The sequence below is a fragment of the Protopterus annectens genome, chromosome 2.part1 (assembly GCF_019279795.1).
Source record: "Protopterus annectens isolate FY-2018-M chromosome 2.part1, PAN1.0, whole genome shotgun sequence".
NCBI lineage: Eukaryota > Metazoa > Chordata > Ceratodontiformes > Protopteridae > Protopterus > Protopterus annectens.
This window is the reverse complement of record NC_056729.1, coordinates 1,968,011,683-1,968,025,178: the sequence shown is the minus strand read 5'-3', so window position 1 is coordinate 1,968,025,178 and position 13,496 is coordinate 1,968,011,683. Positions and strand designations below refer to the sequence as shown.

Below are 13,496 nucleotides of genomic sequence, written 5' to 3'. Positions count from 1 at the left end.
TCAGTGTCCTAGAAATGAGCAGTACTCCTAGCGTTGCAGGCCTTTCAAGACTCTCTTCCTTCCGGGACTATTGTGGTTCAGACAGGCAACATGTCGGTGGTATAGTACATCAGCAAACCAGGAGGAACCAAATCTTACCCCTTGTGTCGAGAAGTTCTGAGAATGTGGCACTTGGATCTCATCCAGTTGACTTCTGATAGTGATCCACATTCCAGGGAAAGTAATATGATAGCAGACATAGTGAGCGGGTCCATTTAGTTCTCACAAGTGGTCTCTCTACACGATAATTGCAGTAAAGATGTTCATAGGTTCATACTAGGCTATCTGCCCCAGGGCATTTATAAGCCTAGCCAGAGTGTGTTTGGCTTTCGCCACCCATTTTAAATGAATTTTGCTATGCCCTTTTTCGAGGTTAGTATACTGTGCCTCTGTCTAACAGTGACACAGAAGTGATACTCGGGGTAAACCTACGATCTCCCATCCACTCATCAAGATTCCTCTTGAAGAGAGTCAGTGAGGGACTCTGCCTAACCTGGACTGGGATTTTATTCCAGAGTGAAGGGAGCCTCTGGGTTATGAATCTGTCCCTCCAGCATGTCCTATATATTTCAGTGCTGAGGTTCAAGTCTCTCGAGTGCGTAGCTCGATGGGATTTGGATTTTCTGAGGTGCAGCATGTCCATTAATTCCGGGTTGGACATGGCTTTATACGTCAGGCACAGATCGCCTCTGAGCAGGCGGTATGCCACTGAGTAGAGCCGGAGTTTCTTTAACCGGGCAGCATATGACATCTGTTTGAGCCCTTTGATCCTCTTGGTGAGGTACTTTTGGGGTCTTTCCAGTTGCTGCAGGTGTCTGGTAAGGTACATCCCAAAAGGGGCATTGTACTCAATTATGGGCCTGATGAGGGATGAGTAAAGAGACATGATGAACCTCCCCTGATCTAGATGTGAATCCCTTCATGATTAGGTGGGCTATATAAAATGTTTTTCTAACCAAGTTGGCCACGTGGTTTTCAAATGAGAGATTGCTATCAACTTGGGTCCCTAATTACTTCTTCCGTACTTAATGGATTGCGACCTATGTGGTAATTTGTGGGCACTTTGTTTTTGCCAAAGGGGATGACTATACACTTTATGGCGTTTAGCTTGAGGCCGTGGCTCTGGCACCAGTTGTCTGCTTCTATGAGGCCCTTTTGTAGGATGCTTGTGTCAGCTGGAGAGTGGATTATGGCGCCTAGTTTGCAGTCATCTGCGAACTTGGTCAGCCACAGTCCTTCCATGTTGGCCTGTACCTCCGAGAAATATATACCGAACAAGAGAGGTCCCAGGACTGAGCCTTGTGGGATGCCACTTGTAACTGGTTTGGAGTCTGACATGGCTCCAGCAATTGTAACCATGTGGGTTCTGTCCTTGAGCCAGTTTGCAACCCATCTAGTGACATAGGGGTTTATATTTAAGCCGATGAGCTTATCTATAATGCCCGAGTGGGGTATTGTATCGAAGGCTTTTGCGAGGTCCAGGTAGGCTGTGTGGACCACCTTCCCCTCGTCAATGGCCTTGGTGACTGTTTCAAAGAAATTGACCAGGTTTAAGAGGCAGGATCTGCCCTTAACAAAGCCGAACTGGGTAGGATCCGGTGTCTGTAGGTCCCCAATATCTTTATTTATGAGGTCCATGATGATCCTTTCCATAGCTTTGCAGACCAAGATAGTCAGGCTTATGGGGCGATAGTTTCCAGGATCCGTTGAGGCACCATCGTTGTGGAGAGGGACCATTGTTGCTGTATGCCACTCTTTGGGTACATATCCTGTAGTAAGGCTGAGACTGAACAGTAGTTTTATGTTTGGGTTTAGCTCTTCTTGGAGTTCATGTAGGACACAGCCCGGGGCACCGTCTGGTCCCATTGATGCTGTGTTTTTTTACTTTGAAGAGGGTGGCTCTTACCTGAGCATCTGAGATGTCAGAGGGGCAGCACTCTGCTGGGATAGATATTTGCCCTTTTGGTGGGGGGGAGAAGTTTGCGCTGAACCTGTCAGCTAGGATGTTGGCAATGTCTATGGGTTCGGTGTATTTTTTTGTCATTTTGGACTAATTCTGAGCATATCTGGGAATTCTCACGCAGGTTCCTAACATAACTAAAGAAAGCCTTGTGATTATCCTTAGTGTCCTGTGCAATTTTTCTCTTGAAGCTGGCCTTAGACGATTTTATGAGTGCCCGTAGTTTTTTGCTAATACTGATCAGAGAGGCCTTCCCTTTTTGGGATTTTGCTCTATCCTGTAGTAGCTGCCTCCTTCTATTGTATAATTTGTTTATGGCTGGAGTCCACCAGACAAGACTCCTGCCTTTGGAGGATTGGGTCTTGGTTTTATTTGGGATTGCATGATCCATGCATTCCTGAAGGTGTTCATAAAATGCGTTTATAAAGGATTCTGCGGTCTGGGCCGTATTTTCCACAGGCCCTGGGGCTTTGAAGGATTCCACCTCGGTTTTGAGGAGTGTGAAATTTGCTTTAGAGAAGATTTTCCCTGTGGTTTTCTGGGCAGGGGATGGGGTCGGGATGTGAATATCCAGTGAGATTAGTTTATGGTCTGATCTTACCAGTGAGGGATACACTTCTGGTCTGGAGCATAGAGCCCCCATGTTGGTGATGATCAGGTCCAGTATGTTTTCTCCTCTTGTGGGAGTGGTAACAAGTTGCTCCAAAGCATTTGAGTTTATAAATTCTAGGAACCTTTGGGCTAGGGTGTTGGAGCTCGAGTAATGCTCCCAGTCTGTTTGGGTAGTTGAAGTCACCCAATATAATGGTGTTTGGAGAGACCTTCATATTTTCCAGTGTTCTCAGGAAGGCCGAGTGGGGTTCCTGGGTGTGGGAGGGTGGTTTGTAGCAGGCTATAAACTGGAAGGCAGTTTTACCCACCGTTAGTTGCACATGGATAGTCTCTGATGCTTCGTGCTGTGCCACCAACCTGGAGGTATGGGTATCTTTGACGAATATTAATACTCCCCCCTCCTTTTGTGGTTTGGTCCAAGTTTTGGGGCCGAAAAGCATGGTATGAGGTATAACCTGGTAGAGCTGGGGTGCTCTCGGGAGCCTTGAACCAGGTTTCTGTTACTGCACAGATATCAATGTTCTCCATGCTAAGGAGAGTTTAGAGCGCATGCATCTTGAGGTTTAGACTTCTGGCATTGAGTAGCATTACTCTTAGTTTCTTATCCCTTGTGATACCTATGGCGGTGGGTTTGTCTTTTGAGCCTTGCCTAAAAAAGGCACTATGGGGGTGGCAAGAACCTTTGCCAATATCCGAAAGCCCAGGGGTGACCGGTGCAAGCCACCCCTAGCGAAGCATCGTGGCTTGTCGAGCATGTCATCTCAGGCTGACAGGCATTGGATCACCTTTGAATGACACCAATACTTAAGCCAATTGTTGAAATTGATCATCTTGTCTTCATATTGTGGCATCATTCTTGGTGAGGGTAAGATGCTACTCAAGGTCAGGGTCATACCGGCCTGGGCTACATGCTCAGAGAGCTCCTCTATGTCTCTTTTCATGTAGTCCAGGGAGGTACGTCTCAGGTCATTCACACCAGCACGAACAATGACCGAGTCATATTTGTACTTGCCGTGGAGTGACCTGAGTGCTTGTGTTATGTGGCAGATCCTAGCACCCGACAGGCAGCTCACCGTGACCTTGTTCAGCCTGGTGAGCGGGATGTCAGTGTGCCTGATGATAGAGTCACCTATTACAAGTGTATCAGGTGTGTTGTTTAGCCTTAAGGGCTGTGACTGTTCGGCACATTGGCTTTGTGAGCTATGTGTTGCACGTGTTTTGTTTTGGGGTAGCGGTTGCTTGGGTGTCTGCTTTGGAGGTCTCTGCTGCTTAGGCAGATTTTTATTTAGAGCCTCCGAGTATGTTTTTGTGTGTTTGTGTTTGGTTTGCTGTCGTGGCAGGTCTGTGTGAGACTGGAATTGTAGTGAGTGTGGTTTCCTTCTCCTCCTGACTGGTTACGCCAGTACTGAGTTGAGAGAGCTTAGCCTCCCGTTTGGCTATATAGTTGCATCTCTCACGTGTTGGAATTTGTTGGGAGGAGGAGAGGGTTGTCTGTGTACGAGGCAGTTGTAACATTGTCTCAAGATTCCCAGATTCACCAGCTGGAACGGAGAGGAGATTGACAACTGACCTTTGGACATGCTAGAATAGTATTGGGAATTCCTTTATAATTGAAAAAAGGGCCAGTGGGGGGAACAAGGTACTCAAGGAGAGTTTGTGAGGGTGTAGTGCTTTTAATTTTTTAGTGCTGACTTGTATAATTGCTTTAGTGAGCAAGTGCCAGGCTTTAGAGTAGGAATAGGGTGTTTATTATGAGAACTAGATCAGTTCTAAGGGAAAAAGTAAAGAGCAGACTTTGTGGAGCCGAGAATGGTTTAAACCCAATTCAGCGGAGCTGCCCGATGCTGCGCTATGCACAAAATCGCGCAAAGCCACACCAAAGCGGGTTTTATACAGGGGGACTTGAAAGAGCTAGAAATTGGCCCAAAACGGCCAATAGACTACCAGATTCTTGTGCTGGGAACACTCCTCCAGGGATAGATAGGCTGCTCTAAGCTCCCCACTGCCACTGGTGAACAAAGAAGCCTCCCTTTATCCAAGAAAGGAAATGGGCAACTCAGGAACTTTCCAAAAGTCCAGAATTCAGCAAAGGCTGTATTTGGACTACTCTAGGTCAGGAAAGACGGGGAAACGAGGATAATGGTCTGCCAGTAGTGCCAAACTTGTTGCAACCTCTTTGCTTCTCCCCTCAACAACAAGTGCAGCTTGTACTTTGCCCTGATCCCTCTACCAGGGGTATCACCAAGGGATGCTGTCCTCCACAAGTGGCCTACCAGTCTCCTTTAAGCTTGCCTCCCAACTCCTCTAATCCCCAAGTATCTCCAGAAAACATCTCGATTGGAGAGCACAGTCATCCGTATTGCACCTTATTGGCCTCGTCAAATTTGGTTCTTCTTTTTGTGACCTCATCTAGTTCACCCGCCATGGATTCTGGATCTAATTCCAGACCTGCTGTCTCACCCGAGAGGCATGATTCACCTGGACATTTCAGGCCTAATGTTGACTGCATGGTTTCTGTAATTATATTGATAGCCAGATGAGCAAGGCCCTCCTCCCCTGTATGTTGAATTCTTTTGTCTTCCCATAAAGCTTCCACTAGGAAAAATTACAGAAGTAAATGGAAAAGATTTGCTTTTTGGGCACAGCAGAGACATTGATCCCTTTTTAGTATCAAGTGGTGGTGGTGCTGCGGTAGTGTTGTCGCCTCACAGTAAGATGCTGTCCGGTTCGATTCTCAGTTAGAGCGTCTTCTGCGTGGAGACATGCGTGAATGGGCATACCTTCGTTGAAGGTTGTGCGTCAGGGCTGATAACTCGGCACTTAAAAATCAACTACCAATCATTAGCGGACCGGAGTTCCGCTATGGCGACCCCTAACCGGGAAAAGCCGAAAGACACGACAACAACCTAAAATTATTGAGTTTATAGCTGCAGTTTTTTTAGTGAATGGGGCTAGCTCCTTAATTATAACTAGCTGCCATTTCTACTTTCCGCGTAGAAGTAAGTTCCAACTTAGCTTATTCAAAACTTTGTAAGGCTTTTATAAGGGGGACTTTTCTTCTTAGATCCCCTTTTAAAGATCCAACTCCACCATGGGATTTGAATTTAGAATTGCAAGCTTTAACTCAGTCTCCATTTGATCAATCAACAAATTGTGAACTAAAATTTAAAACCTGGAAAACTATCTTTAGTAGCTATAACCTCTGCTTGAAGGAAGAGTTTGTGTACTTCAGGCCCCATCTTCTAAGCCTCCTTACTTAATTTTCCATAAAGATAGGGTAGCATTACAAATTTACCCCATCATTCGTTCCTAAGGTGGTGTCAGAATTCAGCATTAGTCAATCTGTTAATCGTCTAGTTTTCTTAAATAATATCACAAAGGAGAATAAGTTTTACATTTATTGGGTAAAAATCTGAGAAAAACAGATGAGTTATTTGTTTCTTCTGCGGAAGTATATAACCGTTTTTCTGTTTGAATATAGCTAGTGTTTCTGTATTTGTACAGCAGTCTCTCCATATTGTTACCCTTCCCATCACAATGACATTTCAGATTTGTATTTCACAAACTTCTGTACTATCTCTCCACAAATTATAGCACTGTCACAGTGATGAGATCTCTGCCTTATAGCATAGCTGTCAAGTTTGCATTCACTGTTGCAGTGGCATGTAAGTGTTCTTTTAGTATCTGTATAGGTGTTATTTGGGCACTTTAACTCTCCTTAATTCTCAATGTGATAGTGTTCAATCTCGCCGTTTGTTCTTACACATGGGTTCGGAGCCGATCCTCGGCTCCGTGTCTGCCGGTTGCAAGCTCTGCATCGAGAAGAAGCTCGAGACAATCTAATACCCACAATCCCCCTCTGCCTTTACCTCAGATCTAGTTTGCCGCTGCTGCGTTCGCATCGCTGGGAGCTAGCTCGAGCATCTTCAGATAAGATATAGCTTAATTTGTTATATTTTATTGGAAAATTTGTTCTATTAGTAATTTTTGATATACTGAACTGTATGTGTGTATGAGTAGGTTGATTTCTCGGTACCGTTAAGTTTGTTAATTGGTTAGAGTTTTCGGGGCCTACCAACCCTACTTAGATTTGACAACCGGACTTGACATTTAAATTGGATTTCACTTTTTTTCACCGGATTTGACTCTTATACTGGACTTGACTCTTATCTTACTTGTAAAATGTCTGATAAAGTGAAATCAGGGTTTAAACGTTGTCAGTGTGGCCAAAAAATGTCAGTGACTGACAACCATAGTTCCTGTGTCTACTGCCTTGGCCCTCTCCACTTACAAGAGGACTGTTCAATCTGTCACTCTTTTAGTGGGAGGGTCATGACAGATAGGCGCAGGAAACTCATGGACAGAGGATTATTAAAACCTTCCTTTCAGGAGGCTCTGGATGCTTCTGACCAGGCATCAAATCCTCAAAGGAATCGAAGGCGTCGGAGCCCAAGTCATCGGCTCCGAGCTCTTGAGTAAAGTTAGATCACCGGTTCCACAGACTTGGGCCGAGTGTTCAACTGGTGTCGGTTCCTGAGCCTCGAGTCTTGGAACCGGTGATGGAGCTCCCTCCATCGACTTTATTGAGGTCGGCTCCGTCTTGGTTCCTTCGACCCGTTCTTCGTCCAAACTCTCCGATGTCGATGTGGATCGTGTGGTGCAGAAGTTATTGGAGCATTCGGCCCTGTCCAAACTTATTTCAGTTTCCACCCAGTTGGTGTCGAAACTTGAAGGCCTCCCATTGTCTCCATCCATTCCTCCTCCGAGACCTGTCCAGTCTTTGGAGCCGGAAGAGTTGATCTTCTGATTGTGGAGCCCTCGGGTCCAGAACCGTCCCTTTCTCGGTCTGTTCCTCTCACCTCGACTCCGTCGGACCGGTACCGGAGTCTCGGAGCCGACGATCTGTCCTTGGTTCCGGGGCGAGAGTCGAACCGGCGTTCGGTTCCGACTCTTCCCTCGGGCCTCGGCACGGATCGATTCGGCTCCGTCCTTGGGGTCGATGCCTTGGTGCCTGTTTGGGATTCTTCCCATTTCTTGAACCGGGAGATTCTTGATTCGGGACCGGGCGTTCGACCTAATGAGGAAGGTGTTGTCTACCCAGACAACCACATCAGTGGAAGCAACCTCTCCTCCCCATAAAGGGCCGTTATCCTCCTCTGCACCCACGGCCACATCCAAGCGTCGAGCACCAGTGTCTCAGCCACCCCTGGAGGGTGCCGCCTCTTCCTCGGAGGCTTCTTCGGATGCTCCCCACGAAGAAGTCCCTAGGAAAAGATTGTGTAAGAGGAGACACTTGGATTCTCCACAAGAATCCTTAACATCTGATACTGACTTAGATGAGTCAGAAGGGTCCCCTAAGTCACCTTCAGAAGATGTCTCTTTCTCTGACATATTGGAGATCCTGAAACAGAGAGGTGACTGGCACTCCCTTCCCCCTTCTGAGGATGAGTCAGTTTTGCTGAAGGCATTCGGTGCTCGCCCTTCTTCCTCCTGGGTCACTCCGCCCTTCGACGAATTAATGGAACTTATTGCTCGAAGGGCGTGGGAGGCTCCTGACACAGTGGAACCAGTCCCAAGGAAACCCAATAAGTATATAACTGCACCTCAGGGCAAGACCTACTTAACAAAAGGAGTTCCAGTGGACGCTATGGTGGTGGCAGCGGCCACGAAAAAGGAGATGTCGGACTCTTCCTCATCTGTCCATCCTCCTAATAAAGATTCTAGGACTACGGACAGGTACGGGAAGCGCATTTTTAGTTCAGCGGCTTTTTCCATGCGATCCCTGAACTATTTGACCCATTTTACACGACTACAGAGGGATCTAGTCAAAGAGTTGGGAGATACCCTCCAGGGTACTACAGATGCTGCTGTCTCAGAGAAAGTGACAGCGCAACTTAATACCCTTACATCCATTGTGAACTCGTCCATGAGGCTGATTTCTTATTCAGCCGAAGGTTCGAGTAGGGCAGCAGCTTCAGCGATTGCTCTTACAATCCTGGATGCGCTTATGTTCATTTGCGGAAGCCTTCAAGTCTTCCTTTACTAACGCGGTGCCACTCTCTTTGGCCCCAAAGTAAAGGAGACCCTTACCCGGTGTGAACAGGAGGGAAAGACTCTGTCTGCTGTCGGAGTCCGTTTTTCCACCCCAACCAGACCGTACCCCAAAGGGCAGCGTGGTGGAAAATGTGGTTTCAAAACCCCAAGGATCTTTCCCAGGCACACAGGGTGATGCCCTTCTAGAGGCAGAGGAGGGGCAGAGGTGGAAGACGCCGCCCTGGCGGCAGAGGGTCCAGCATCAAGGTGACAGGGATACACTCCTGGTAAACCTTTCCAGCACTCCTGAGAGGAGGCCCGACTGTCCTGCTCTGGAGGCAGTCGGGGTCGCAGCTTTATACCCTCAGGCCTGGCAAAACATAACTACAGACAAGTGGGTAAAAGCGTGGTTACCAGAGGTTACAACATACCCTTTCTATCCCATCCCATTCCAAAGAAAAGACTCCCAGATGTACGCCCCATCTGCGAGCCAGCAGCTATAGAAATTTCAAAGCTGCTAGAAAAAGAGTCATCCAACCAGTCCCAGCGGACCAGCAAGGATTCGGACTTACTCAAGGTTCTTTTTAATTCCAAAGAAAACAGGGGACTGGAGGCCCATTCTGGACCTAAGCGACCTCAACACATTCGTCAAGAAAGAAAAGTTCGAATGGTCACGCTTCAAGCGACCCTTGCATTCTTACAGAAGGACGACTGGATGTGGTCAATAGATCTGAAGGATGCATACTACCACATCAAAATGGCCAGGGCATCCAGAGATCATTTGCGCTTCGGCTGGGGCCAGTCACTTTCAATTTCGAGCCCTGCCCTTTGGTCTGACCTCAGCCCCAGGGTCTTCTCCAAATGCATGGCAGTGGTACCATCCCACTTCAGCCGCCAAGCATTCCACGTGTTTCCGTTTCTGGACAAATGGCTCCGTTCTGCCACCACCGGCGTCAACTAGTACAGGGCAGAGACTTTAGTCTGCAACTGTGTGTTCACCTAGGAATTTCCGTAAACTTGAAAATCCTTACTTCAACCATCACAGAGTATCTCGTTCATAGGGCGGTGAATTAAACACACATCAGTTAATTCTAAGACTCCTCCAGAAAGGATACTTTCACTTCAGACTCACATCGTCTTCTTCTCTTGTCCAGGAAATCCCCAGCAAAACTGGTACTGAAGGTTTTGGGACTAATGTCAGCTTCTCTTATTGCAATACCCTTGGGAAAGCTGCACATGAGAGTCCTACAATGGCTACTGTTTGCACAATGGTCGTTCCAACAACTACCTCTAACACACGAGATTCTTATAACGAACACATGCAAAACACACTTAAACTGGTGGCTTCAAACGTGCAACCTTTCCAAGGGAAGACCATTTGTGCTACCGCCTACAGTTACGGTGACCACGGACGCTTCCCTGATAGGGTGTGGGGGCATCTTTCAGGGACAGACAGTCCAAGGCGAATGGACCAATTTGGAGTACAATCTGCACATCAATGTTCTAGAGTTGAGGGCAGTGTTTCTAGCGTTGCAACACTTTGCTCCCCTTCTTCCTCTGGGAACTATTGCAGTTCAGACGGACAACATGTCGGTAGTCTGGTACATAAACAAACAAGGGGGAACAAAGTCCTATCAGCTATGCAGAGAGGCCATGAGAATCTGGCAATGGGGAGTCCACGGGTCGCTTTCTAATAGCGCACATCCCGGGGTCATCCAACGTCATAGCCGACAGGCTGAGCAGAGCAATTCTGTTACCGCACGAGTGGTCCCTAAAACAGTCAGTGGCGAAAAAGATTTTTCGCCGCGTGGGGCCAGCCTTCCTGCGATCTGTTTGCGTCTCCAATGAACGCCAAATGCAGGAGCTATTTTGCCCTATTACCTCCTCCAGGAAGTCCCCAGGGGCACTGATTCACGATTGGCCCCGGGACTCCTGTGCATTTCCTCCATTTCCCCTGATATCAAAGTTTCTCCAGAAAGCCAGAAACCTACACAGGACAATAATCCTCATTGCCCCATTCTGGCCTCGTCAAATTTGGTTTCCCTTCCTGAGGACACACTGCATTCGGGGACCCTGGATCCTGGACCCAGAGCCAGATCTATTGACTCACTTGTCAGGGGCTCCCCATCCCGCGCTCTTGTCCCTCCATCTAGCAGCTTGGCTGCTCCAATTCCCAACTTAGCCAGGTCTGATCTTCTTTCGCCGGCAGTTCAGAATATATTGGTGGCTTCTCATAAAGCTTCCACTACTAAAACATATTCTAGTAAATGGAAGCGATTTGTATTCTGGGCGAATACACAACATGTGGATCTTTTTATAGCTCCTTTGAATAAAATTTTAGAGTTTTTAACGGACTTGTTTCATCAAGGTGCTTCTCCTGCCACACTAAGAGTTCAATTGGCTGCCATCTCTAATTTCCATGTGGAAGAATGTGGGGCTCCTGTTATGGCCCACAGACTTTGTAAAGCCTTTTTAAAAGGAGTTTTTCATATTAGACCACCAATTAGATCTCCTACGTCACCTTGGAGTCTAAACTTGTTGTTATCTAAATTAATGTTGCCCCCCTTTGAACCAGCCTCCTCTTGCCCGTTAAAATTTTTGGCTTGGAAGACTCTCTTTTTGGTAGCCATTACATCCGCTAGGTGAGTATCTGAACTTCAAGCTCTCTCCATCAAGCACCCTTATCTGATCTTCCACTCTGACAGAGTTTCTCTTCGAACTAATTCATCCTTCCTCCCTAAAGTTTGTTCTATTAACAATATTAATCAGTCCATTGAATTACCCACCTTCAAGAATCACTCCAACAAAATGGAGTATATGTTGCACAAATTAGATGTTCACAGACAGCTAAGATTTTACTTGGATAGAACAAAAGATCACAGGAAAACTGATCAACTTTTTGTGGCCTTTGCTGATAACAGGAAAGGATTAGCGGTTACCAAAAGAACTCTTTCTAAGTGGTTAACGGATTGTATAATCTATGTCTATGATTCTTCAAATCAAACTCTTTTGCACAAACCCAAAGGACATTCCACAAGGTCAGTGTCTACATCCCTGGCTCATGCAGCCCGCCTACCACTAGACGCTATTTGTGCGGCTGCTACTTGGTCTAAGCCACATACATTCATTTCTCATTATAAGGTAGACAAGGTTTCTAGGGACAGGGCAACCTTTGGTTCCACTGTGCTCAAGAACGTCCTTCCGTGAGTTCCTCAGGAACAAGGAGCTAGGGCGCTACCCATGTGTAAGAACAAGCGAGATTGAACACGATCACATATAGAAGTTATGTCCTTACCATAACGTTCCATGTGGAGTGTTCATCTCGCTTTGTTCTTACATTCCCACCCTCCCCCTTAGGAAGAAGCGTTCAGTTTTGGTGCCTGGCCTGGGGCATTCTGCTTCTGCTTTGCAGTTGTTGTGTACATAGTTGGCATGTATATATATGTGTATGTGTCTATATATATATATAGACTCTTAGTTCTGTGCATATGTGATGTAAGCATGAGTGTGCTCTCTCTAGAGATTGGTTTGCTTGCAAACTAGATCTGAGGTAAAGGCAGAGGGGGATTGTGGGTATTAGATTGTCTCGAGCTTCTTCTCGATGCAGAGCTTGCAACTGGCCGACACGGAGCCAAGGATCGGCTCCGAACCCATGTGTAAGAACAAAGGCGAGATGAACACTCCACATGGAACGTTATGGTAAGGACATGACTTCTATTTCCTCCCTCTTCAACACCATGTACACTATTTTTATTTGCTGCTGCCCCTACTCAGTCAGGCAAGTAGTATTTTAATTCTGCATATCCCTGTTGTTAAAATTTCTGGCTTCAGTAATGATGCCAGAGTAAACATTAGGGAGTCACGTTTTCTGTCTCAATAATAACTTTTAATTTTCTTCATATTTCTACCAGATGCATTAACTCAATTTGTGTGCGACTGCCTTTACTTTTCCACTTCCTGGGTATGTGTATATGCATACATATCTTTACCATTAGCAAAATTATCCATGGGACTTCTCCTTGCCTCTTATTAATATCCATAATTTCTAACAACTCCCACAAAGTAAATCTGTTCTGTTAAGGTACATTTCCCTTCACTTAGTTACTATGTTTGCTAGACAAGTCATGGAATTTTTTCAGACTGTCACAACCCCCAAAAAGCATGATTCATGTCCCTTCTAACTCATTTATTACACCTCCAACTGTTGACATTCAGCTAAGGGAAAATTTGAGATACTCTCCCTTGAGTATAAAAGTCTCTGTACAAGTGGTTCCAAGTAAAAATGCAAAATTCATGTGACATTAACGCTTTCCCTGGAATCAGTCGTACCTTATTCACAGTCTCATCCTTTGTGTTTATCCTGTATTTTACCCCATTCCTTCCTCATCCTCAGAAACCTACATTGCTTTTTTTCTCCTATAAGTCTTTATATCCTTGAAGTGAGACCCTTCTTGACTACTCCTTTTGTGTCCATTCTCTTAAAATTGGGCCCAGGAAGGTGCTGCTGAGTTCTTACCTAGTGTGTCTGGAATCCATTGCTGCAATGTCAGGCCATCTGTCCCCCACATTGCCTCCCCCCTCCATTTGTTTCTTTCATAAAGCATGTCCTATCCAGACTGGTAGCATCTTGCTTGACACCTTGCTTCCAGTGACCATTATTGTAGCCGTTAGGTATAGGGCTATATCTGGGACAGCAAGTCTTTGCCATTCTTTTATAATACGATCTTCTCCCATTTAATCCTTGATTTTGCACTCCTCCACAAAAAAAATCCTTCATTTGGTTTTGAATTCTTTAGACCACTCTGTCTTCAAGAGGCGTCCAAAATGTTTGCTCTGGATGTAAAGTAAACAG

General features: G+C 46.2%; 1 protein-coding gene across 2 annotated transcripts in view; it reads left to right on the top strand.

The window, feature by feature from the left end:
• ERBIN (erbb2 interacting protein) overlaps positions 1-13,496 on the top strand; it is a 3,184,408-nt gene that overhangs the window by 998,961 nt on the left and 2,171,951 nt on the right. The window lies entirely within an intron of this gene.